A 27,833-nucleotide genomic window follows, 5' to 3' on the forward strand; every position below is an offset into this window, starting at 1 on the left:
TTATAACTTCGAACATAAACAGGCTGGCTCAGTAACACTGATTTTTCAGAAAGTCCATAACCTGCAAAAATTAAGTAAATGTGAATGCTGAATGCAGAGTAAATTACTGTTGAAAGGAATTATTGGATTCCTACGTTCACCGTGAAATATCTTGGGGATTATGATAGAGAAATGTTTCATAAAGTTAATAAGGAGGGGGAAAATATTGCTAACCAGAAAGCCACACTATATTTCATAGTGATTTTCCTCTAAGTATGGTGATCTGCTGAGGAATAATTAGGTATAATAGTCATATTATTTATGTCTAACTTCTATATCAAGACACACTGGCAGCATTTATGAATCTTAGGTGGTTTTTAAATGTTTTCACTAAGTATGATTATTCTCTTCAGTGTTTTCTAGGTGCAGTATAGGTATGATTGTGGTACACAAGGTGATTTTAGGTAGCACACAAATAAATATTTTGTTTTAATTTAGTAACAGGGAATCTTTTATTGCATTTATATCTGGCTGTTTTTTACTTATGCCAAGTGCTGTTAGTTTTCCATTTACCATACTGATGATATAAAGCTTCTTTTTATTTTTTTAACATCTTTATAATTGCTTTACAATGGTGTGTTAGTTTCTGCTTTATAACAAAGTGAATCAGCTATACATATACATATATCCCCTTATCTCCTCCCTCTTGCGCCTCCCTCCCACCCTCCCTATCCCACCCCTCTAGGTGGTCACAAAGCACCAAGCTGATCTCCCTGTGCTATGCGGCTGCTTCCCACTAGCTATCTATTTGACATTTGGTAATGTATATATGTCCATGCCACTCTCTCACTTCGTCCCAGCTTACACTTCCCACTCCCTGTGTCCTCAAGTCCATTCTCTACGTCTGCGTCTTTATTCCCATCTTGCCCCTAGGTTCTTCATGACCATTTTTTTTTTTTTTTAGATTCCATATATATGTTTTAGCATATGGTATTTGTTTTTCTCTTTCTGACTTACTTCACTCTGTATGACAGACTCTAGGTCCATCCACCTCACTACATATAACTCAATTTTGTTTCTTTTTATGGCTGAGTAATATTCCATTGTATACATGTGCCACATCTTCTTTATCCATTCATCTGTCGATGGGCATTTAGGTTGCTTCCATGTGCTGGCTATTGTAAATAGAGCTGCCATGAACATTGTGGTACATGACTCTTTGAATTATGGTTTTCTCAGGGTATATACCCAGTAGTGGGATTGCTGGGTTGTATGGTAGTTCTATTTTTAGCTTTTTAAGGACCCTCCATACTGTTCTCCGTAGTGGCTGTATCAATTTACATTCCCACCAACAGTGCAAGGGGGTTCCCTTTTCTCCACACCCTCTCCAGCATTTATTGTTTGTAGATTTTTTGATGATGGCCATTCTGACTGGTGTGAGGTGATACCTCATTGTAGTTTTGATTTGCATTTCTCTAATGATTAGTGATGTTGGGCATCCTTTCGTGTGTTTGTTGGCAATCTGTATATCTTCTTTGGAGAAATGTCTATTTAGATCTTCTGCCCATTTTCGGATTGGGTTGTTTGTTTTTTTGATATTGAGCTGCATGAACTGCTTGTAAATTTTGGAGATTAATCCTTTGTCAGTTGTTTCATTTGCAAATATTTTCTCCCATTCTGAGGGTTGTCTTTTTGTCTTGATTATGGTTTCCTTTGCTGTGCAAAAGCTTTTAAGTTTCATTAGGTCCCATCTGTTTATTTTTGTTTTTATTTCCATTTCTCTAGGAGGTGGGTCTAAAAGGATCTTGCTGTGATTTGTGTCATAGAGTATTCTGCCTATGTTTTCCTCTAAGAGTTTTATAGTGTCTGGCCTTACACTTAGGTCTTTAATCCATTTTGAGTTTATTTTTGTGTATGGTGTTAGGGAGTGTTCTAATTTCATTCTCTTACATGTAGCTGTCCAGTTTTCCCAGCACCACTTATTGAAGAGGCTGTCTTTTCTCCATTGTATATTCTTGCCTCCTTTATCAAAAATAAGGTGACCATATGTGCGTGGGTTTATCTCTGGGCTTTCTATCCTGTTCCATTGATCTATATTTCTGTTTTTGTGCCAGTACCATACTGTCTTGATTACTGTAGCTTTGTAGTATAGTCTGAAGTCCGGGAGCCTGATTCCTCCAGCTCCGTTTTTCTTTCTCAAGATTGCTTTGGCTATTCGGGGTCTTCTGTGTTTCCATACAAATTGTGAAATTTTTTGTTCTAGTTCTGTGAAAAATGCCATTGGTAGCTTGATAGGGATTGCATTGAATCTGTAGATTGCTTTGGGTAGTAGAGTCATTTTCACAATGTTGATTCTTCCAATCCAAGAACATGGTATATCTCTCCATCTGTCTGTATCATCTTTAATTTCTTTCATCAGTGTCTTATAGTTTTCTGCATACAGGTCTTTTGTCTCCTTAGGTAGGTTTATTCCTAGGTATTTTATTCTTTTTGTTGCAATGGTAAATGGGAGTGTTTCCTTAATTTCTCTTTCAGATTTTTCATCATTAGTGTATAGGAATGCAAGAGATTTCTGTGCATTAATTTTGTATCCTGCTATTTTACCAAATTCATTGATTAGCTCTAGTAGTTTTCTGGTAGCATCTTTAGGATTCTCTATGTGTAGTATCATGTCATTTGCAAACAGTGACAGCTTTACTTCTTCTCTTCCGATTTGGATTCCTTTTATTTCTTTTTCTTCTCTGATTGCTGTGGCTAAAACTTCCAGGACTATGTTGAATAATAGTGGTGAGAGCGGACAACCTTGTCTTGTTCCTGATCTTAGAGGAAATGTTTTCAGTTTTTCACCATTGAGAACGATGTTGGCTGTGGGTTTGTCATATATGGCCTTTATTATGCTGAGGTAAGTTCCCTCTATGCCTACTTTCTGGAGGGTTTTTATCATAAATGGGTGCTGAATTTTGTTGAAAGCTTTTCCTGCATCTATTGAGACGATCATATGGTTTTTCTCCTTCAATTTGTTAATATGGTTTATCACACTGATTGATTTGCGTATATTGAAGAATCCTTGCATTCCTGGGATAAACCCCACTTGATCATGGTGTATGATCGTCTTAATGTGCTGTTGGATTCTGTTAAAGCTGCTTTTTAAAATAAATCCATTTAGTCAAAAAGAATTAGTTAAAAAAAAAAAACTTTGTCAGTAATAGTACAGGTATTCTACTATGGCATGGACATGGTAAATGGATATGACAAATATAAGGAATACAGAAAACTAAAGTTTGCAAAATATTGTTCTTAAATAAAAGGGAATTTTGATGGAATCTAATATACAACTTCTTGGGTATTGTTTCCCTCTAATTTTATTCCTTTTAAATATTTTCCTACTATTTCCAGTATATTAGCATGGCAGGCTCTCATACATATTTGCTGGATAATCAAGTGAGGATCAATCAATAGAAGAAACTTCCCATAAGACCTGCAATATCATCCCTGATTAATTCAGTTAATAGTGACAGTAACAAAGGCATTTATAATACACTGAATATTTATTATATTTTAGAAACTTAGTCATATGTTTTACATACATCATCTCATTAAACCTCTACACCAACTTTATGCAGTAAGTATTTATTCTTCCCTTCTTACACAAGAGTAAGACAGAGACAGGTTAAGTTGCTTGCCCAAGTATATCAAGTATGGTCTAAACTCTAAGGATATTTGTGCCTTATTTAACAAGAGGCCTAGAGGTAGATGCTTCCAGGCTTTATTCAGTGGTTCACCAAGGTCAGACATCTCTGTGAGTCTCCTGACTTACCTCATGGTCTCAAGATGGCTGCCACAGCCCTATTTATCACATCCTCACACAGGTACTCCAGGCAGGGAAGCTGTAGGGGCTGACACCAGACAGCTTCCTCTCCAGAACATCTCAGGAAAGAAGCAGTCTCTTTCCCAAAAGCCCCCAGCACATCTCCCCTTACATCTCAGTGGCCAGAACTGTGTCACATGGCAACCTTGAGCTGCAAGAGAAGCAAGAATTATCTAGTACTGGGGTGTGCACACAACTGGCTTAGACCTGTCACAGTTTATCTCTGTGGCTGGTAAAAGACTAAGCTCTTTGAAGAGTGAGGTACCTTAGAAGATAACAAGAATGGAAAGGGAAGTTACATTCAGAACAACAGGAAGAGAAAGAAAAAGAGGTTCCCAGACTGTGAAGTTGTCAGAAGTCAGAAAGCTGGGAAAATAGAGGTTTGTGAGTCTCTAAGGCAGGGTTTCTCAATGTCAGCACTTCTGGGGGCAGGACAATTCTTTGCTTTGTCGGGGGGCTGTCCTATGCACTGCAGAGCATTCAGCAGTGTGTGTGGCCTCTACCCACCAGGTGCCAGTTGTGACAACCAAAAATGTCTCCAGAAAAACATCCCCAGGGGGTGGGAGGAGGGGAGGGAAATTGCCCTGAGTTGAGGATGACTGTCCTAGGATGATAAGGTGGGATCCCAGCCACAGTGAAGATACCTATGGCCCAAACACAGGTCAAAAGCCAGGGCTTTCCCACCACTCTGGATCTGCCAGGTCCTCGGCACACTCCTGACAGTTGTGAGGGGACAGAGAGAACCCCATTAATGATCGAGATTGTATTTGCCACCAGTTGAAGTGAAAGAAAGTAGAGAAATGTGCTACTTCTTTTTCTGGCCTGCCCAATATTTACGGACTAAGATTTATAGCTGCCACAATGTCCCCTGCAAAGTCCATGTGAGATAAATGCCGAGGTCACCGGGCCAGCTGGGGCCCCACGACATCCCACTAGAATGACTCAGGGTCCCCCAGCCAGGCTGCTTACATCCCTCTGACCACCTCTCACAGCCCTCCTGTCTGCAAGGCGGGTCACAGCGGTGCCTTGTTATTCCACCTGCCTGTGACCTTGGCCAAAGCCGCTCTTCCTCAGATGACATGGGCCAGTGTGTGAGACCCAAGTTGTGAATCCAGGTGCGAGCAGCTTGGCCGGACAGAGGCCTGTGGAAGGACACGTCTGCGCTGGGAACCTTACATTACAGCATTATATTTATAATAATGTAGTTAATTAATGTATGTGTGTATTGGGTGGGGGACGAGAAGGGTGCTCTTCCTGTTTGTCAACGATTTGATAAGTGTTAGAATCTTCACTGAATTTTGCAGGAAACTGCAGCATTTAGAGTTTTTCAGAACAAGAAAGAGAACACTGGTTATAACTTTGAACATAAAAAGGTTGGTTTCTGATTTTTCAGAAAATCTGTAGCCTGCAGAAGTTAAGTAAATGGGAATACTGAATGCAGAGTAAATTACTGATCACTGTGAAAAGTCATTATGTTATTACTATTATTACTATTACTATAATAATTGATGTACTTATTATTATAATATGTTACGCTGTAATCCTGGAGAGGAAACGTGAGGATCCTGCCCATGGAGCGTTTCCTGATCTCACCTGAGCACATCAGGGTTCCGGGCCAGCCTAAGTCACGTGTAAAGATTTCATGCACACATGGTGATGCCCTTTGTGGAGCCAAGGGCAGCCAGGAATATTTTCAGGGTTCGTATTGGGGGCCAATCAGCAGATCTCAGGGTTTCCTTTGGGTCTTTGGAGAAGTTAGGAGGCTGGCAATGCATTCAGAGGGATCCCCAGAGCAGGCAGGCTGCACCCCGCCAACCCTGAGTCTGCTGGGAGGCACAGCCCTGCCAAGACCAGTGGGTGGGCTGCAAAGGGCATGTGACCAGTGGGCCCCCTGTTCAGAAGAGCCCTGTGCTTGGGTGAATGCTCTGCTGTTGCCATCTTAAGATGCTTAATATTTTAAAAATAAGGGCCCACATTTTCATTTTGCACTGGACCCTGCAAACTCCATAGCCTGTCTAAAAACCACCCACCACAAGGTGGCCAGTTCTGGTTCACTGGCCTTCAGGTGAGGCGGGGGTGTAAGCACCTCGGCTCGGGAGGTAAATTACCTGGATTCACTTTCTGCCTCTGACAGTCGGTAGCTTTGAGACCATGGGCCATTACCTGAGCTCTGCCGCTCAGTTTCCTCATTTGAGTAAGCAGAATGATAACGCGATGACCTCACAGGGTTACCATGAGGAATACATGAGATGATTCGTAAGAACACAAAGCACCAGGCCTCACGTCTACTAGGTACGCAATAGCTGACCACGCTTATTGGCAAAACCATCGCTGCCAGATAGCATGTGCTCCACAAACACAATTTCACACTTTTGTTTTTTTAAAAATGACGCTGAAGGTACCATTATCCTCATTTCCCGTGAAGCATCTGAGACAGGGCAGGTTAAACAACCCACCCAAGTAATCAGAGCTAAGGAAGTGTCAGAGCCAGGATTTGAACCCAGGGCTACTAGGCTCAAAGCCAGTCCCCTTTCCGCCACGGTACCCTGCCTTGCGCCCTCCGTATCCATCCAAAGACTCCCACTCCTTGAACACGAAGAGCTGGATCGGGCTGGTGGGTATAGAACAGCTGCGGGGTGGGGCGGGGGGAGGGGGTGCAAAACAGAGGGCGCAGGGATTGCCAGCCAGTTCGCAGCCAGAGCTGAGTCCTGGCCGGGGTGGCAGCTGCTGCAGGTGTGACATGAGATCCAGCCCAAGCTTCAGCCGCTGCTCAGCTTCCCAACTCTAACAACCCACGGCAGAACCTGGCGGATCGGCTTCTCAACTGCTCACATTCACAAGCCGGCTCTTGCTGTTCCCTTTATGGAAGGGACATTGAAGAGAAGCCAGCAGATTCTCCTTTCCAGCCTGCTAAAATCAATGTTTACCAAGTACCAGTGAGGTGCCTGGCGCGGTGTTAGGCGTCTGACAGAGTGGTAGTGGCTGGGAAACAAAGAAATGGGAGATATTTAGCTCTGCTTCAAAGAGCTCATCTTCTTCCTAGAAATTCTGATATATTCACTCATTTACTCATTCGTTCAAATGTAACTGGAACAACCCATAAAAAAAGAAATGCAAATGTCTATTAACCATAAAAAAGATGTTCAATCTCGCTCATAAGAAAAATGCAAATTAAAACTACATTGGCACACCTGAAACTAACACAACATTGTAAATCAACTGTACTCCAATATAAAATAAAAATTAAAAGAAAAAAACCACTCTGGTAAACCATCTTTCCTCTATCAGATGGGCTAAAATCCAAAGATTTATACACGAGGTTTGGGGGAAAGAAACCAGCCCTCCTGCACATTGTAGGTGGTGATGCAAAGTGCTATACCCTCTGTCAAGGGCATTGACAATATCTGCAAAATTGCATATGCATTTACTCTTTGATCCGGCAATTCTACTTCTAGGAATCTATCCCAAAGACACACTGGCAAAAATATAAAAGGATATATGTACTGCAGCACTATTTGTTTCAGCAAAAGACTAGAAACAATCCAATGTTATCAAAAGGAGACCAATAAATAAAATACGGTACTTCCACATAATGGGATTGTCTACGCTATAAAAAGGAATGAGGAATGACTCTACATACTGCTATGGAGTGAGCTCTAGACTATACGGTTAAGTGAAAGAAGCAAGGAAAAGAAGAACATGTATAGAACTTATGGATCTAAGAAGGGGGTACAAAGATATATGTATTTGGTTATGTATATATATAGTTGATTACATATATATGTATATACACATATATATATATGATTATATTTCTTAAAGATGGAAGGATATGCCATAAATATACTTTAAAGATTATAAGGGAAGGATGGAATAGGGTGGAGGTGGCAGGAATAAATGCTAGACGCAGTTTTTGGAACTGTATGAGTTTCCTACGGCTGCTGTAGCAAATTACCATGAGTGGCTTAAAACAACACAAACTTATGCTCTTACAGGTCTGGGGTGGGGGGCACTGGGCTAAAATCAAGGCGCTGGCAGGGCTGTGCTCTTTTGGGAGGCTCTGGGGGAGATCCGGTCCCAGACTTTGCCAGCTTCTGGAGGCTGCCTGCATCCCTGGGCTTGCAGTTCCTGTGTCTCCATCTCCAAAGCCAGCAGTGTAGCGTCTGCTCTGCTCTCTGACCTCCGCTTCCATTACCAGATTTTCTGACTCCCCCACTCCTGTGTCCCTCTATAAGGACCCTTATAATTCCATCGGGCCCACCTGGATTATCAAGGATAATCTTCCCATCTCAAGACCTTTGGGGCCTTCCCTGGTGGTCCAGTGGGTAAGACTCCGCGCTCTCAATGCAGGGGGCCCGGGTTCAATCCCTGGTCAGGGAACTAGATCCCACATGCGTGCCACAACGAAGATCTCGCGTGCGGCAATGGAGATCCCGCATGCCGGAACTAAGACCCCATGCAGCCAAAATACATAAATAAATAAATTTTTTTTAAAAAAAAAAGATCCTTAATCCCATCTGCAAAATCCCGTTGCCATGTAAAGTAACATATTCACAGGTTCCAGTGCAGGGATTAGATTGTGGACATCTGGGGCCAGTGGCAGGGGAAGGGTGGGGATTAATCTATCATGAGAACCATACAAATATTTTACATATCTATAAACAAAGTTGAATTTTTCACAAAGCAATACTTGAAAAATGAAAATAAATTAAAACAAAAGATACTATGTATCCAGCTGGTGGCATCACCTCACAGAGAGGAAGTATGCCAAGTGACTTTAAGTGACAGTATTTTGACTTATATTATTCTAAGGGCAAAAAGGACTGCAAGTAAATCTTCAACTGTTTTTGGTAATCATATTGTTGATAGTAACGTTGACATTTTGCTATTCTGAGACTGTTGTGTGTGTGTAATGGGATAAAGAAGATGAGCAATTATGTTTTTGTCGAAAGAATGAGGGTTTGGGCATGAGGGAAAGAAGACACAATGTAAAATCAATGAAGTTAAGTAAAAACCCTGTAGTTCCTGAATTTGAAGTATGAAATCATGATTTACTGTATACACATATATATTTTTAAGTAATATTTCCTAACTCTATCTTCTGAAAAGACTTAGGAACAATGACCAACCCAGCAGCAACGAGCACCCTAGTGCCTAGATCGTGGTCTCTAGGTGTCATTTCCCAATAAAAGAACCAGAGCCCCCCGGAGAAATGACTGAGTCTAGGTCTGGGGCAGGAAGTATACAAGATGAGTCTGGGACATCTTGTCATAACAGAAATTGAAGGAGCTACCAAAGACTACTAGTGGTCACCTACCAGGAAAGGTCTCTGAGGAGAGGTGGCTTTTGAGCTGAAACATGAAAAACAGAAGACGCAGCCATGAAAAGATCTAGAAGGAACACCAAGGGTAAAAGCTCTAAGCCTGTTCAAGATGAAGAAAGAAGCCTGGCGTAGTATCCTGGACAACGCAGAGGTGAGAAGACAGGCTGGAGAGGGAGGCAGGAGCCCCACCAGACACACAGGAAGGAACTGGGATTTTTTTTTTCCTCCTAAGTGCAATGAGAAGCCACTGATGAATTTTAAGCAGGTGATGCCATTAAGTTTTCAAAAGATCCCTCCAGCTGCAGGGAGGAGGAGGACTTGTAAGAGGGCAAGAATGGCAGCAGGGACCCCAGCTGAAAGGCTGCTACATTCCTCCAGGGAGGACATGATGGTGGCCTGGATCAGAAGAGGGACCATGGAGGGATGAAAACTTGGATTCAGAATTCGTTTTGAAGGGAGTAACAATATGACTGGCTGATAGACTGGATATGGGATGGGGGGAGAGGAGAAATAAAGGAAGACTCCTAGGACTTTAGGCTGATAAGTTAGGGTTAGAAAGAGGTGAGGAAGATGGGGCAAGAGTGATCTGGGTTGGAGGGGAATCAGTGGTACCCTGTGTAAGTGGAGTTGTTGAATAGATAGATACATGAGTCTGGAAATCAAAAGAGAATCAATGCTGTAGATATAAATTTAGGATTCATCCCAATATAGATGGTATTCTAAGACTTGGGACTGAATATGATCACGTAGGTTCTGTATGTAGAAAGGGGAGGGGAGAGAGACAAAAGCTAAGCTGTGATTTACTCCAATATTCAGAAGTCAGGAGGAAGAGGAGGAGCCAGCAAAGGAGGCTGGGGAAGAGCCATCAGGGAGGTAGGTGGGAAGCCAGGAGTGCGTGAGGTGTAGCTCAAGAAGAGTGTAGCTCAACGACAAGGTCAACTGTATCAAATGCTGCTGAGAGTTTGCAATTCTCTTGAGCAGTTGGAGTGGTTCAAAAGACAATGGGCTGGCATAGCACAGGGAGATCAGCTCGGTGCTTTGTGACCAACTAGAGGGGTGGGATAGGGAGGGTGGGAGGGAGACGCAAGAGGGAGGAGATATGGGGATATATGTATACGTATAGCTGATTCACTTTGTTATAAAGCAGAAACTAATACACCATTGTAAAGCAATTATACTCCAATAAAGATGTTAAAAAAAAAAAAGACAATGGGCTGGGAAGGACCTGGAGACCCAGGTATGTACAACTCAAGGGCGTCACTCTCAAGAGAAGTGGGAAACTGGGAGGGTGGTTAGAGGAGGCAAGGGCTGTAGGCAGAGGTTTTCCTACAATACTGAAGGAGGGGCGGGGAGAGAATGCAGGAGGTGGAGAGGAGATCAATGCAGGAATAAAATCCACAAGGAAAGGGGGAGGGTTCCAGTGTGCAAGTGAAGTTGGGTGAGGATGGAGGAGGGAGAAAAGGTGGGGTGTATGGCTCCAGACGCAGGCGTGCTGAGGGCAAGGAGAGAGCTCTCTTCTGCTTGCTTCTATTCTCTCAGGAGGGTAAGAAGCCACATCATCAGCTGAGCGAAAGGAGCGAGAGGAATTGAGGATGGAGTAGAAAATGCAAAATAGTAAATCCTGAGTAGAAGGAGGATGAACAGAGAGACTGAGGAAGTGGGGTGGGATTGTTGGCATTTCTGAGGGTCCACTGAGGGCTTTTTGTACACGAAGATTTAAAAAGAGACCCTTGGCACAGCTGTCTTTTTCTGTCCAGGTAGTGTCCAGCGTGGGTGCAGCTGGGGACAGCTGGATTTAATCAGGGTCAGGGTTTTGCTGGAAGGACTCGACAGAGGGAGAGGGACCGGAGAGCTGAAGCTGTGTGCACAGACCAGCTGTAACCGTGGAACTGGAATTTAAGATGGGCCTGCTCTTCCCAGGGTTGTTACATCTGGGCTTGATTCTCACTGGCTTATTTCAAAGACTCACAGAGAAGAGGGACTTGATTTCACTCCTCCTTGGCCATGACTGACTAATCAGCCTTGGCCTTTGCACTGAGTTGAATTTGCCCCCCAAAAAGGTATGTTCAAGAGCTAATTCCTGTTGCTTGAGGATGTGACCTTAGCTGGAAATAGGCTCATGGCAGATGGAACCAAGTTAAGATGAGGTCACACTAGATTAGAGTGGGCCCTAAATCTAGTGTTTTTGTAAGAGAAAAGAGAGAGAGATTTGGACCCAGAGACACAAGAGGGAAGGAGGCCACATGAGGACGGAGGCAGAGAGTGGAGTGATGTTGTCACAAGCCAAGGAGCGCCAGAAGCCTCTGGGAGCTGGAAAATGAAGGAAAAATTCTCCCCTGGAGGCTCTGGAGTATGGCACCGCTGATACATTGATTTCAGATTTCTGGCCTCCAGAACTATGAGAGAATATATTTCTGTTATTTTACGCCACTTGCTTTGTGGTACTTTGTTACTGCAGCCACAAGAAAATAATCCAGACTTCTAATAAGATTACTTACTCCTCAATAAATTTCACAAAGCTTAGGAATTCAAAGGATTTTTCCCTGCCTAGGGAAAAAAATATATATATTTTCTAGTCCTATCTCTGGATATGTTACCTAATGCTTAATATGCTCTGGTTACAGTACTTAATTACTTAATACTTAATGTGGTAAATTTCAAAATTGTTAAATATGAAGATAAATTAGGCACCATGAAGCACTCCATCACATCACCTTTTTAAAGGTGAGATTTGAAATGGCCTTATCACTTATGTGGTTACATGAATATTGTCTCCTTCTCCCCAAACCCTCTCTAGAATATGGGCTTCATGTGTGGGTAGGACCAGAAGCAGGACACACCAGAACCAGGTCTGTCTGGTTCAATTTTATATTCCCAATGTCTGGCACATAGTACATGGTCTTCTACATATACTGAGAGAGGGAGAAATAATAACAACAATGACAATAATTTATCCTCCAGAGTAATATCCAGGGGAAATATTTCCCATAACCTCCAAAGCTTTTAGCCTACACCCTAAATCAATAGTTCTTAACCTAACCAGGCACAATTTTGCTCTCCAGGGATGTCTGTTACCATTTTTTATTGGAGTCATTTCTGTTTGTCATGACTTTCAGGGTGGGTGCTCCTTGCATCTAGCAGGTAGAGACCAGGGATGCTGGAGACACCCGACAAAATACAGGACGGCCCCCACAGCTAAGAATGCTCCTGCCCCAAATGTCAATACAGGCAGACCTCAGAGATATTTTGATCCCTTGTTCTTTTTTTTTTTAATTTTTATTTATTTATTTTTAACATCTTTATTGGAGTATAATTGCTTTACATTGTTGTGTTAGTTGCTGCTGTATAACAAAGTGAATCAGCTATACATACACATATATCTCCTTATCCCCTCCCTCTTGCATCTCCCTCCCACTTTCCCTATCCCACGGCTCTAGGTGGACACAAAGCACCGAGCTGATCTCCCTGTGCTATGCAGCTGCTTCCCACTAGCTATCTGCTTTACATTTGGTAGTGTATATATGTCCATGCCACTCTCTCACTTCATCCCAGCTTACCCTTCCCACTCCCCGTGTCCTCAAGTCCATCCTCTACGTCTGTGTCTTTATTCCTGTCCTGCCCCTAGGTTCTTCAGAACCATTTTTTTTTTTTTTTTAGATTCCATATATACGTGTTAGCATACGGTATTTGTTTTTCTCTTTCTGACTTACTTCACTCTGTATGACAGACTCTATTGACCCCTTGTTCTTCATGGTATCTAGAATGGTAAATCCTTTCCAGAAGGTTTTCAATTGACTTTGTCCAGATCCATCAGAGGAATCACTTATCTGTGGCAGCTATAGCCTTATGAAGTATATTTCTTGAAGAATTAGACATCGAAGTCAAAATTACTCCTTGACCCATCGGCTGCAGAATGGATGTTGTGTTAGCAGGCATGAAAACAACACAAATCTCATGGTCCATCTCCATCAGAGCCCTGGGGTGACCAGGTGCATTGTCAATGAGCAGCAATATTGTGAAAGGAATCTTTTTTCTTGAGCAGCGGGTCTCAACAGTGGGCTTAAAATACTCACTCAACCATGCTGTAAACAGATGTGCTGTCATCCAGGCTTTGTTGTTCCATTTCTAGAGCACAGGCAGAGTAGATTCAGCATAATTCTTAAAAGCCCCGGGATTTTCAGAATGGTAAATGAGCACTGGCTTCAGCTTAAAGTCACAAGCTGCATTAGTCCCTAACAAGAGAGTCAGCCTGTCCTTTGAAGATTTGAAACCAGGCACTGACTTCTCCTCTCTAGCTATGAAATTCCTAGATGGCATCTTCTTCCAGTAGAAGGCTGTTTTCTTTATATTGAAAATCTGTTGTTTAGCGTAGCCACCTTCATGAATTATCTTAGCTAGATCTTCTGGATAACTTGCTGCAGCTTCTACATCAGCACTTGGCTGCTTCGCCTTGTACTTTTCTGTTATGGAAATGGCTTCTTTCCCTAAACCTCATGAACCAACCTCTGCTGGCTTCAAAATTTTCTTCTGCAGCTTCCTCATCTCTCTCAGCCTTCACAGAATTGAAGAGAGTTAGGGCCTTGGCTCTGGATTAGATTTTGGCTTAAGGGAATATTGTGGCTGGTTTCATCTTCCATCCAGACCACTAAAACTTTCTCCATATCAGCAGAAAGTCTGTTTCACTGTATTATCATTCATGTGTTCACTGAAGTCGCACTTTTAACTTCCTTCGAGAACTTTTCCTTTGAATTCACAACTTGGCCAACTGTTAGTCACCAGAGGCCTAGCTTTTGGCCTCTCTCAGCTTTTGACATGCCTTCCTCACTAAGCTTCATCATATCTAGCTTTTTTTTTTTTTTCATATCTAGCTTTTGATTTAAAGTGAGAATCATATAACTATTCATTTCACTTGAACAGTTGGAAGTCATCGTAGGATTATTAACTGGCCTAATTTCAATGTTGTTGTGTCTCAGGGAATAGAGAGGCTGGAGAGAGGGAGAGACAAGGGGGATAGCCAGTCCGTGGAGCGGTCAGAACACACACAACATTTATCGATTAAGTTCCTCATCTTATGTGGGCAGGGTTTGTGGTGCCCCAAAACAATTAACAGTAGTAACATCAAAGATCACTGATCACAAATCACCATAACAAATACAATAGCAATGAAAAAGCTTGAAAGGTGGCTAGAATAACCAAAAGGTGACCCAGAGACATGAAGTGAGAAGGTGCTATCGGAAAAATGGAGCCGACAGACTTGCTTGGTACAGGGTTACCTCAAACCTTCAATTTGCAAAAAACGCAATACCTGTGAAGTGCAATAAAGCAAAGCACAGTAACACGAGGTATCCTGTAGTGCCTGGGCTGAGAAACTGTGCCTAGAAACACAAGGTATTCAAATTGGAAGAAACCTTACATATCACAGTACAACACCCTCATTTTATTAAGAGATAGACTGAGGGCCAGAAAGGAAGTAACTTGTCCAAAGATGGAATAAGGGAGTAACAGAGCTGAGACGAACACTCAAATTTCCCTTGCCCAGGGTAGAGTTCGGGCCTCTGAGCCATGAGACCCCATCGCTGGAAACGAGGATGGATTCAGTAAGCTGACAAAGGGAGAAAAAGAGGGCCGCTTTCCCCACCCTCAGCAACAAACACAATTATCATTATCAAAGCCGGAGACTGACAGCAGGCAGCGGTGGCTGGCTGAGAACCGCCTCTAACCCTGGCGCTTGGTACAATGCCTGTACCCAGCACTGAATGCCAAATCACAGCAATTAGCCGTGTAGTGCCCACCAGCCAACTTCACGCTGGGCTAGTGGTCCAGATTGCTGAAGAGCCACGCCCTCTGCATCTAAATGCCTTGGCAACCACAGCAATGTTCTCTGCTCTCCTTGGAGCAGGGATCATAGGGCTCCGGCTGTGGGGTGTCTCCTAGCTGCTATAGCCTGGCATGTGAGTCCTGGAACAAAGAAAGAGGGAGGGCAGTTTCCCCTACACTCTTCCTGCAGCTTGGCACACCACCCTGCCATCTTCCCTCATCCCCGAAGAGGTGCTCCCTTTGGCTGGAGGGAGGGAGGGAGGAGGGAAATAAACTGCTCACTGCCTGAAGCATTTATTAAAAGCTTGAGTCAAGATCTTGTCTACAGGTCCCCAGCAAAAACTGGGTATCCTGCATACTGACGGGTAACAGAACTGCTACCCACACCTGGGAGTTTAAGAATTTTGTGGATTTTTCCATCAGAAACCAATTTAAGTGAATCAGTTGTGCTAAAAACATCTGTCATTCCCAGGTCCTCATGGTGACCAGTAACCCATTTTGCATCTAGCCTTGGAATTCCCGAGTCAACGAAGGCAACGTGCTGGTGGCTGAAATGAAAGCAACAAATTTGTCCAAGACTCTGCCATTTGCAAAGCATTTCCACATCTTGAACCTCACTGAAACTTCACAACCATCCAGAGAGGGATGCAGAGCAGGGATTTTTAGCTGCATTTAACAGATGAGGCACAGGGCACAGTGATTTGTCCAAAATCACATACCTGGTCAGTGGGAGAGCTGAAGTTCAAATTCAGGCCTTGTAATTCTCCACACTCGTACTGGTGGAAATGTTGCTGGCCTGACCAAGGTCCAGTCCACTGGGTCAACCCTTGCCCACTGTGATGGCCCCCAAACTCTTTAATAAAAGCCTAGGGCTCCAAACAAGAGTTTGAAGGCCACTTGCCTCCAGATCACTTTCTCCACCCGTCTCTGTGCCCTTAGAGGCTGACAGGTACCTGCCTCCATCTTCTGATTGGGCCTGGCCAATGGGGAGCCTCAGCAAGACCAGAGGGAGTGAGGAGAGGACGAGTTCATCAGGCTGCCTGGTCCCTCAACTGCAGGTCATTGGTTCTCTCCAGACAGCTCTCTGTCTCCATTCTCCCTCGGATTCCGGTAATGCTCCCTCCCTCATCCCAGATGATCAAAATCTACAGTATGTCAAATCAAAAGCTAAGGAGGAGAAGGAAACAGCATAGAGAATGGAGAGGTCTAGGAGTAAGGATGGGGTGACTGTACTTTTAAATAGAGTGACCAGGAAAGACTTCACCATGAAGGTCACTGACCTTTGAGCAAAGACCTAAAAACAAGTAAATGATCAAGCTGTGCGGATAGCTTGGGGAAGGAGAATTTTCCAGACGCCTGGTGTGTTGGAGCAACGGCAAGGGCAGCTGGAGCAGATGAGCAAGGGGTGGTCCAGGGTACTAGTGGATGGACTGGATTTAGGAGAATGCAGGTGGGGCAGGAGCCAAAGAGAACGGGGTGAGGGTGACAATGGTTCAGCACGGCAAATTCCTGACTCGTAGAGAAAGAACACAAGGGACAGACGCTGTGGACAAAGGATCTGCGGCTCGGCCCTATGCTTTTCAAGGAGTGATTATTGAGTGACCGGAGTGTACTCAGCCCCGGACATGACTTTCCCAGAGCTGCCCCCATTGCTCTTGAACCCTCACCATTTTACTTTTCCGCCCTTCGTTTACTATTATCTATCATTCCATATGCATTTGTTTATTATTTACTGCCTCTCTCTCACACTAATATTTAAAATGCATGGAGACAGAGATCTCACCTGTCATGGCCAAAGCCATATCCCCAAGAGCCAGTAGAAGGCTTGGCTCATAGCAGGTGCTCAATAAATGTTTGTTTCAAGATGAATAAATGAGTGGACCAATGAATGCACAAACTACTACTACTGCTGACAGCTAATTTTTTTTTCCTCTTCCCCGAAAGATTTTTCATTTCAGTCCCTATGAAATTAAAGACAAGAGCTACCGCTTTACCCCTGAGAAGAAAGCACAGCTTTTAAGCATTCAAGGTCCATGAGTCAACAAAGCGTTTGGCATACGGTAGATGCTTAATAAATATTCAGTAACTTGACCAGGCATGTAAGCTGAAGTGATGGGAAAGCATTAACCTGGGAGCCCCATTCTACCCCAAACCCATCCTACAATTTCTAAATGCCACAACAGACTCTCTTGAAATATGAGTCTTTATGTTTTTGTTGCCTTCTCTGCCCATCCTTCCCATCCAAGACTCTGCCCCAATAAGTCAGAAGGATCCACATTGTGTGAAAGAGAATTAAAATTGTTTCAGAGGAAATAAAAGGAGAAATTAGTATGGTTCCTTTTTTTCTTACTTCAAAAGGAAGCTCTTGAAAATAAATGGGAGCCCCCAAGGGGGATGAACGTTAAGCGTGCGCCATAATAAGGGTCTGAAAAAAGAACAGAGAAATTGCCAGAGCCCTCCATTCCAGGGGTGGCTGGAGGGGACTCGACTAGACTGGGAGACTGAGGGACCAGACTTGGGAGGACCAGGAATAGGATTTGAGTCAGTATCAAGAGAGCCATGAAAGCCAGGCCCACCCCTGCAGACCATCAGCCACCAGTTAAATAACCCCCTGGGCTGTTCAGAGTCAGACAAGGGCCTTCCATTGGCAGCTGCCCAGAAGCCCCCAGGGATCACCCAGCAGGATGATGCCCACCTAAAACCAGGACTCTGTTGAGCACTAACAGGTGGGTCGACCCTCTTGTCAACAGCCCAAGATACTTCTAAGTTCCACCCCCATCCCACCCCCCTGATGTCCAGAGGGCTGCTAGTAGTACAAAGAGGCAAAAGCCCCAGCACCTGGACCCATCTGAGACTGGCCAGCCAGTGGCCAAGCCCAGGGCAGTTACATGAGACCTTTACTTTAGTGAGCCTCTGTTTCCTCTTCTGTAACATAGAGAGGGCGGTATTTGACCATCACAAGCAAACATCTAGCAGAGCGAGAGAGGTGAGGCTTTGTCCCCCTTGAAGTGCTCTCAGCAGCATTTGTGTGGGAGAAGCTCAGGGGAGGTGATGGGGAGGAAGATGAGAGCCAGCCTGGCGCAAAGCAGAGGTGGCTCCCCAGGAGCTGGCCTCCAAACAGCTCTGACAATTAGCCAGGCCATCTATTCCCGAAGTTCCCTTCTTGAGGAAGAGATGGCGGGATCGAGGCAACACGCATTCATTCACTCAGCCATCCAGTCATTCATTCTATAAATATTTATTAAGCATTTTCTGTGTATCACTGTGCACTGTGCAAGCCCCTGGGAATAAAGCTGTGAACAAGAGGGCGTAGACAAGGACTTCAAGATCTTTAAAGATAAGTTTTGAACTATACTTACTGTTGCCAAAAGTGCCCCAAGGAAAAAAATACAGAGATCACTTTTGTCAAGAACTGTGAAGGTTCTGAGATTGGCCCTACTTGCAAGCTAGCAGGTTAGCCTGCCACGATTTGCTGGATGCTGGCAGAAGACATGAGCCTCCTGGGTCAGAGACAAAGGACAGTTCATTACTCACAGCAAGAGCAGAAGCTAGAGGATCAACATTTTCTCATAGGAGTTCCCCAAGCCCCAGCTCCCACAGGGCAGTGCAGAGACATACAGTGAGCTGCATTACACGAGAGGAACCCTGAGCTTAGGAAACCCAAATCTTTCGTGCGTGTGTGTCTGTGTGTGTTAAAAACATGCAACATATGGACTTTCCTGGTGGCGCAGTGGCTAGGAATCCGCCTGCCAATGCAGGGGACACGGGGTCGAGCCCTGGTCCGGGAAGATCCCACATGCCGCAGAGCAACTAAGCCCGTACGCCACAACTACTGAGCCTGCACTCTACAGCCAGTGCACCACAACTACTGAAGCCCACACGCCATAACTACTGAAGCCTGCGCGCCTAGAGCCCGTGCTCCGCAAGGAGAAGCCACCACAGTGAGAAGCCCGTGCACCGCAACGAAGAGCAGCCCCCACTCGCCGCAACTAGAGAAAAGCCTGCACGCAACAATGAAGACTCAACGCAGCCAAAAGTAAATAAATTAAAAAAAAAACAAACACGCAACATAAAATTTACCATCTTAACCATTTCCAAGTGTACAGTTCAGTGGTGTTAATATTCTCATTGCTGTGCAACCGATATCCAGAACTTCTCCATCTTCCAAAACTCTATACCCTTTAAACATCTCCCCACTCACTCCCCACCCAACCCCCCTGGCAACCACCATTCTTCTTTCTGTCTCTATGGATTTGACTGCTCCAGGTACCTCATACAAGTGGAATCATATAGTATTTGGTTTTTTGTATGTGTGACTGGCATATTTCACTTAGCATAATGTCCTCAAGCTTCATCTATGTCATAGCCCTTGTCAGAATTTCCTTTCTTTTTAAGTTGGAATAAGATTTGGAAACCTATATCTTTTATAATGGACAGTAAACATGCTTGTCCTTTGCTCCGGAAAGAAACACTATCTCTATCTTCCAAAACTTTTCCCAACACAGACAACCTCTAAAATGTGGTCTGAAGGAAAGCAGTTTGTGCCTCTGCTTACAAGACATGCAGAAACACAAGACACCCAGGAGGATTATCTCCAAACAACTAGCAATGCAAAAAAGACTCACCCCTCAAGCTACTCATCAGCGCTGGCTGTGGACGAGCTACTAAGCAGAGTGCCTCGAATAATAATGCACTGGGCCTTCACACAGTTCACACCCGGGTCACACCTCCAGACAGAAGACCCTAGCACAGGGAGGTATAGTCCATCATTGTAAATGAGGATGTGAGATTTTTCACCCAGCAAGTTCACTGCTAGGAATCTACTAAAAATGGGTGCACATGTCCACAGAAAGACTTGTACGAGAACATTCATAGCAGCTTTATCCACAGAAGTCCCTAACTGGGAACACCTGAATGTCCATCAACAGGGGAAGAGAGCAACAAAATGTGGTGCATCTGTGCAACAGAACACTACTCAGGAATGAAAAAGAACGAACTAGTGATATTTGCAGCAACAAGCCAAGTTCAAAGCTGAGCACTGAACTTTATGCTGAGCCAAAGAAGGCAGACACAAGAGTACACTCCGTATAGTTCCACTCACACGCAATTCCAGAAGACACAAAGCTAACCTACGGTGAAAGAAATGGGAACAGTTGTGGCCCCTGGGATGGCAGGTTTGGGGGAGGGGGGCCTGATAGGAAAGGGGCGGGAACTACCTGGGGTAATGGAAACTTCTGTTCCTTGATAGGTGTGTGAGTTATGCAGGTGCATGCGTTTGTCAAGACTGATCAAACCACACACTTATGATCTGCAGCATTTCACCCTATGTAAATTACACTATCATTGTTTAAGTAGCTTTTAAAGAACATGGGCTTTGGAGTCAGGCAGACCAAGCCCTCGACTTTTCAACCACGTGAACCAGTGGCTTCTCCTTTGTGGGGAGGCCAGTTCGAGAAGAATCCTGGTGAACCCCGGCTTCTCCTTGTCTCTACACCCCCAGCACCTTGCACAGGGCGTGGCACAGACCCGGAGCTGAGGAAATAGTGTCAAATGAACCAATAAAAGTGAGGCTAGATATGTGCCCTTGAAGCATTTTTAGGCGTGGACTTTGTCTCCACAAATAAAATCTTAAACTAAAGCAAATGAAAGTGATTCCGCAGATGTTTAAATCTTCATCACTTACTGAAAACGGTTTCCTTTGTTTAAGGATCAGCTGAAGTCCCTGAAATCCACCTGCATAGGTTTATTCCTTCGTTCTAAATATAGTTAAGGAGCACCTCTGGTGTGCCAGGTGCTTGAGAGACAGTGGTAAATAAAACAGACAACAGACATGGTCCCTGCCCCCAGGGAGCTTGCACTCTGGTGGGAGAGACAATAAAAATGTAAATGAAACTCTGATAGGAGATCAATTGGGATAGGATCAGAGCTCTTGAGGACAAGAAAATAGAGGCTGTGAAAGAATGTGATGTGGGAGAGGGGTTGCTCTAGATGAAGACCTCAGAGGCAGTCTCTCTGAGGAAGAAACATCTGAGCTAAAACCGAAGGAAGAGGAGGAGCAGCCCCATGAAGGGCTGGCGGCAGAGCTTTCCAGATGGTTGGAGCATAGGGAAGGGACCTCTCGAGGTTTGGCCTTCTGAGATTCTGAAGAGGCTGGCTCGGCTCGTATAATGTAAAAGAGCTGGAGCCTGTCAGTCTTGCTCTGCCACTCAACTTGCTGTGCAATCTCCACATATCTCTTGCCCTCTCTGGGCTTTGTTTCATTTTCAGAACACTGAGAGAAGGTCTGAAAACAGTCTCTCGGAGCCATTGCAACTATGACAATCCAGGAGTATCTGACTGGACACTTGCAAAGCCCATGCTGTGCTCTCCCAAGCTTTTGAGTCCACCAAGGCAGTGTCCTCTGGGGCAAAGGGGATAAGCACTGAGGCTCTAAGGCTCTGACAGCTTTGCTGCTGCAAAATGAAGACGTTCTCCTGTCTCCCATCCCTGTCTACAGGAACAAAACAAGGTGGCAAAAACCCAGAGTACTCCGCTTAGCTGTCGGCCGCCCTCTGACTGGCTGCAGCCTTGGAAATAAATGGTCCCATCAGCTCCGAGGAGGGTGAGCTCAGGATTTCAGATGAAAATGAAATAAGAGGGAACGCAGCCCAGAAGCAATGCAAAGTAACGATAAGGGCACTAAAATCTTCCACTGCAGAAAGATGGATGCTGAGAGCGGTGCAACGGGGCACTGACCTCGGATGTGGGGACACTGGAGGAATGAGCTCACGCCCCAGGGCCGGCTGGCGGGGCCTGCGTTTCTGGGATCCAGGGGCTGTCTGAGGGGACCTGGGCCGGGCTGACAGGGCCCCTGCCCCACCCCACCCCGTCCTTCTCTCGGGAAAGCCTTATCCTCCTGCATTTCTCCAGATCAAAGAGCCTCCAGGAACTGACCTGCAGGGCTGGCTAACTCCAACCCTGTGCCAGGGAAAGGAGCCTCAAAGCTGACAGCCTCCCAGCAGGAGGTCTGCAGGTTGCAATCCCAGGAAATGAGGCAACATAGAGAAGACAATGATTTTTAAAAACCATCATCTACCGGCACCTCCAGTCCTGCTAAGCTCGAGGTTCCAGGGTCATCTGTGGACACTGCAATCACAGCTTCCAGTTTTCTGGCCGTGTCACCCTGAGCAAGTTACTTACCCGTTCCCTTGCATCTAAAACGGGGGAAACAATAGTACTGACCACGCAGGGTTATTATGAGAATTCAATGTAAAAATCTGAGTACAGTTTCTGGCCCATAGTAAGTGCCCTCAATAAGTTAGTTTACTTTAATTTTTACATTGTTTTATAGTCACGTTAAATATGTCTCTATGTGTACAGGTAAAGCAACATAGTACCAGCCAAGTTTAACACCCATCTAGGTTCATTGATACTAAGAATCTACAGCCTGGATTCATAGCAAACAATCTCCTGACTCTCCCCTCCCCCATCAACCCAACACTCTTTAGCAATGACACCCAGCCTCCCTCTGAGCCTTGTTAAGCCTCTGCCAGGGCACAGCGCTCTGATGAACTGTCCCTCCTCTTAGAGGAAAAGACATTTGAAAGCAAGGGTTAAAATCTCAAATGCCTACAGGGGCCAGGAAGGTAAAACAGATGAGTGAAGGGAGCCCAGCATTAGACATCAAGGAGTAGGGAGGACTGTGGCAAACTAGAGAACCCATGTCCCATCTGAAGGAAGAAGCTGCTACCAGCTCTAGCCAATTTTTGCCAGGGAGGAAGGTAGGTCCAGGCTTGGCACATCTTTTAGTTTTCCAGGGAAGCCAGAAATCCAGATTTTTATGTGAGATCTCCTGATGTTCAAATATTGGCACATAATTCATTATTTTAAAAATATGGAAGTCCTAGCAAGATTCATCTGTTTGTACCCACTGACTTGAGGGGCAGAGCCCTCCCAGCTGTTACTGGCTGTTGGGCAACTGCCCTCTCCCTGCAAGAATCAGAATCCTGGCTGGGCTGAAGTCACAAGGAACTCGAGACAGATCTTAACTAAGCTCCAGGCAGAGCGCCTATTAGTTGATAAAGGCTTTGGAAAAGAGTGAAGGAAAGAGTCCCCTGAGGGCTGGAGCTGTGGAGGAAAGCTAAAAGAAGGAGGTGGGCTTTGAAATGGGTTTTGGGGGCTGTCGGACCAGGAAAAACTGAAGAACAAAGCACAGTCCAGAGGAGGGATGGAGGGAGATGGGGAATTCGGAGGAACTGAAAGCTCTAACTCAGAGCTTTGCCTGTTCAAGTGTAGATGCAAAATGTCACACAGCATCACTCTCCAGAGGATTCTACTAGGAAGGTGACTGTACACTGCTCTGGGCTGGCGGCACCTGGAGATAGCACCAAGGATGCAGGCTCCTCCCAGGAGAAAGGACAGTGCCCAGTTCCCTGGATGTGGCCTTAGCCGGAAGTCCTCTGCCCCGTGCAGACCTCGCTCAACACATGATCTGCTTACACGTGCATCCTCCTTCACTAGAACTAAGCTCTTCTAAAGCTGGAAATGTGACTTCTATGTGCTGGGCGTATAGAAGGTCCGTAATGAATGTGTGTCACATGATCCACTGAATGAAACCAAAGAACAAGAAGCAAGACATCGAAGAATAGGGCGCATGCCCACACTTCCAGAACTGAACATTTCCCTCAGGGAAAATGAGCAAAGGCATCAGTGGTCACTGCACGCAGCAGCCATGAAAGACCTGGCGTTCGTACAGAGAAATACCCCGCGTGGGGTGTCGGGAAAAGGACGGTGTCATCCCATAAAGACCAGAGTCAGTGAGGCTTACAACACCCCAAAGCCCCCAGGAGATAGACACGATGCACAACCTATCAAAGCTCCAGTGGGTGTCTTGGATCATTCTAGAATTAATGTATTATAAAAAATTAAAATAAACTAACTTATTATTTTAAGCCCTTCCCTGGAAAGATGGTGCAGCTAAGAGGCTCAGGGCACCTTGGGGACTTGTGTTCAGTCACACAGCGAGTCTAGGGGCACAGGCTGGACCAGAGCTCAGCTCTCCTGACTCCCATTCCAGAACACTCTAGACCAGGAGCAGAGCTGGGACTAGGGTGAGGCAGGTGAGGCACACTCACCCGGGGAGCAAAATGTAAGGAGGCTAAAAAGCTCTGTAATCAAGGTAAGTAGCATTTTGATGCAATATTTTTTTTTGATGCAATATTTTTTAAAAATCAAAATCAGTGCAAAACAAATCCATGATAAGCAACACAGCAACTTTTAAAACAAAGACTGAAAGTTGTACCCTCGTGTGCCTCAACCTCCTCCACTGCACCCTGATCCCAGCCTAGACTAGGAGCCCCGAGGTGACAACTGACTAAGACGCGGAGGAAATGGTTGCGTGGAAACCTATAGGAAGATCACGCCAGGATCTTAGTTCCCCAACAAGGGATTGAACCTGGGCCCTCGGCAGTGAGAGCGAGGACCACTGAACCGCCAGGGAATTCCCTCAACCTCTGCACTTTAGAATCACTCAGGAAACTTCAAAAATTCCCTGCCAGGGAATTCCCAGGACGTGGCTTGCTTGGGGTGTCTGAGGCACCGAAAAGAGGCAGAGTGCCGGGAGAGGTGGCAGGTGAATGCCACCCCGACCCCCATCCCCACCCCAACTTGCAGGGCAGCATTTTTCCTGCAACAAGCTGTGTGCCAGGGACACCCAGCTTGACCCCCTGCCAGGAGAGCTCAGGGAGAAAATTCCACCCGCCACCCCCCTTCCTAGACACCCCCCTCCTAACTCTAACCAATTGTCTTGCAAATCTTAGCCTTTTCACCTCAAGGGGCAGGATGGATTAAAAAGTTTGGACAGCTCTGGGTAACACTTCCCGCCATGGAAAAACAACCCAGAACTTTATGACCTACTGACAGTGGGTTATGAATGGGAAGGAAAGCATATCCTTAAACCACAGACCGTAACTCCCTTTTAAGGTATTTCCTTGGGGCCAGAGATGCCACATCTTCCTCCTGCCCCCTGTTCTAATAGCAGCTTGTTTTTTAGTGACAAGCTTGGGCTTTTAGGTCAGCCAGGCCTGGATTCAGATCCAGTTTTGCCATTTACTGGGTGGCCCTAGACAATTTACTGAGACGAGACGATAGCAACTCATGCTTCCAGGGGTCCGGGGGTAACTTAAAGGACATGATGGGGGCTGAGGGGCAAACCATAGGCGAAGGGGGCAGGGCACAACCCAACACCAGCACACTGCTCTCATGGGGGATGTCAGCCAGATCTCCCAGTGTTTCAAAAGAAAAAAAAATTATGTGAAGTCTCCTGATTTTTACAGGCTGGCCAACTAATTCAAAATTAAAAAAAAAAAATGTCAACCCAGAAGGGCCAAATAAAACAGGTCTGTGAGACAGAGCCCACCGACTGGCCCAGTTTGTGCCTCTGACATCCACAAATCACCCAGAAACCTGCCTGGCACCTAGTAGGTGCTCAGCAAACACAGGCCATTTCCATCTTTTCAGGAAACTCTCCAGGCATCATCAACATCTATTTCCACACAACAGCTTGGGAAGGAATGCTTCTCAGGAGGAAAATGAAGATACGAAAAGAAGAGCTGAAAATCTGGAAGGCTCCAAAGGGAGGGAGGAACTGCCAAGGGAATTCCTTAAAAGGATTTAAAAGAATTTTATTGGCCATAGTTTAGCACAAGTCAGGGATAAGATCAGGCAGTAATTTAACTCCTGGGCCCAGCAAGCGAGTCTGTGCCTGTGGGGTGGATGGGGGGTGGGAGGGAGGAATTGTTCTTACTGTGGTCTCCACCAGTGTCTCGGGTCCTCTATCCACAGGTCACCCCAACATCTGACTCCGGCTCACAGTGTTCTGATGGGGACAGCACCTCCACGGAGGTGCTCATAAGGCCCAGCTGATCCTACACAACAGAAAACAAGGCTTGAGTCTCCCCACCCTCCCATCCCAGTGGATCTGGTAGCTCACATGAACTTTGAAGTCAGACCCAGCTGGGTTGAGTTTCAAGTCTTCAACATCAGAGGTTCTCAAAGTGTGATCCCCAGACCAGCAGCGACCCCATCAGCAGCAGTAGCAGCAGGGAACTTGTTTGAAGTAGCAGCAGGGAACTTGTTTGAAAGGCCCCACCCCAAACCCACTGAAACAAAACCTCGGGGTGGGGGACGGCGCCAACCACCTGGGCTTTAACAAGCCCTCCAGTGGATTCCGATGCACAGTAAGTTTGAGAACTCCCGCTTTCCATCTTTATCCTGTGGTCTTCAGCAAGACCTATGTCTCACTGAGATGATCAACTCTATCCTATGGGACTGTCCTGAGCATCCCTCCAACAACTATCTCAGAAGCCTGGTCTGTCTGTGCCAGACAGTGTGGAAGATGCTAGGGGGACAGCACATAATCCTGGCCCTGATGGCGCTTGATGTCTAGTGGGGAGACAGATAATAAGCAAGGAAAAAAGATATAAACGCCCATTTTCAGAAGGGAGAGGAAGGCAGGGGCCTGATCCACCACATAGAGCTGTGTTTCTCAAAGTGCACCCCAGGGACCACCTGAGCACCAAAGCCCACACAGCCAGGGAGACCTCCTTTCCTACACGCCCCCCAATTCTCCTCTCTAGTGTCCCTGCAGCTCCTCAAACACACCTCTCTCTCCCAGGCTTCGGGGCCCTTGTCTTTGCGGTTCCGTCTACCGGGAAAGCTCTCTTCCCAGATCTTCCAAAGATGGGCTGCTTCTCCTTGTTCAGGGCTCAGTGTAAATGTCGCCTCCCCCTAGCTCTAGCTAAGGCGGTCTCTCCCCTCACTCTGTAGCCCCACCACCTGCTCGGGCTTCCTCCCTGCCCTTCTCACAGCCTCCAATCTTGCGCCTCAGCGGCTTTGCTGGTTCTGCCTCTCTCCCAACAGAAAGTGAGTTCTTGGGGGCAGTTCCTTGTGGCGGCGGCCTCTGCGGCACCGGTGAGCCATGACACCCTAACCCTATTCCTCCTCGTGCACTCCCAGCTCCGGAGCCTGCTCCCACCCCTGAGGAGGAGGCCACAGGCCGGGCTCAGGGCAGGGTTTCTTCACGGCCTTGCTGGGTTCTCTGATGGTGAGAAAGGGCGGTAGAGACTGGAAGGAAAAGAGGAAAGCGCGGTGCGAGGCCAGCGACCCTAAAAGGCCTAAAAGGCCGGCTCCGCGGTGGCGCCCTCTCTCGGGCAGGGCCCTCCAACCCAACCCCCAGCCAAAGCGCGACTCCTACCAATTCCGAGGCGAGGCGTCGCTCTCAGCCGGCTCGGGACCCCGGGACCCGGTCCGAGTGCCCCGCGTCGGCTGGGGGTGCTGGCAGCTGGGCCGCGCGGACTCCGGGGCGGTGGCGCACAGGGACTTGGAGGGAAAGGCACCTGGCGCGGCACGTGCTGTCCCTAAGAAGTTGACGCCGCAAGGCGCGTGCAGTCCCTGGCCCGCAGTGGCACGAGGGGCCCAAGGGCAACGGCGCACTCGGACCTCCAGGGAGAAGCACAAGACCGGGCGCGTGGTGCGTGCGGCCCCGGGGCGGCGGAGCGTGGAGACTTTCCGTGGCACGTTGGCGCCTGGGGCAGTGACGCGAGGGGTCCAGGGCCAGCGGGCACTCGAACCTCCGGGGGAAGCACCTGACCCCGGGAGGCTGGCGCGCGGCGGGGCGAGTGCATCCCGAGGGCAGCGGAGCGCGGGGACCACGAGGGCAGGCGGGCGGAGGGGCGTGGGCGGGAGGGCGGGGAAAGGGGAGAGGGCGGCGGTGGGGCGCTCGGCGCGTGCGGTCCGGGCCGGGGCTCGGGAAGGCGCCCAGCGGAGCGCTGCACATCCGAGGGCCCGGGCCCGGCGCTGGGCCGCCCG

At 46.5% G+C, this 27,833-nt stretch overlaps 1 long non-coding RNA gene across 1 annotated transcript; it reads right to left on the minus strand.

The window, feature by feature from the left end:
* Positions 1 to 3,843: 3,843 nt before the first annotated feature.
* Positions 3,844 to 27,669, minus strand: LOC137750640 (uncharacterized). The gene is made up of 3 exons (XR_011070512.1): positions 27,220 to 27,669; positions 25,771 to 25,891; positions 3,844 to 3,998 (listed from the first exon to the last, which is right to left on the minus strand). It is a non-coding gene; the product is annotated as an uncharacterized lncRNA (long non-coding RNA).
* Positions 27,670 to 27,833: the final 164 nt, after the last annotated feature.

This window comes from Eschrichtius robustus, chromosome 16 (assembly GCF_028021215.1).
Source record: "Eschrichtius robustus isolate mEscRob2 chromosome 16, mEscRob2.pri, whole genome shotgun sequence".
Taxonomy (NCBI): domain Eukaryota; kingdom Metazoa; phylum Chordata; class Mammalia; order Artiodactyla; family Eschrichtiidae; genus Eschrichtius; species Eschrichtius robustus.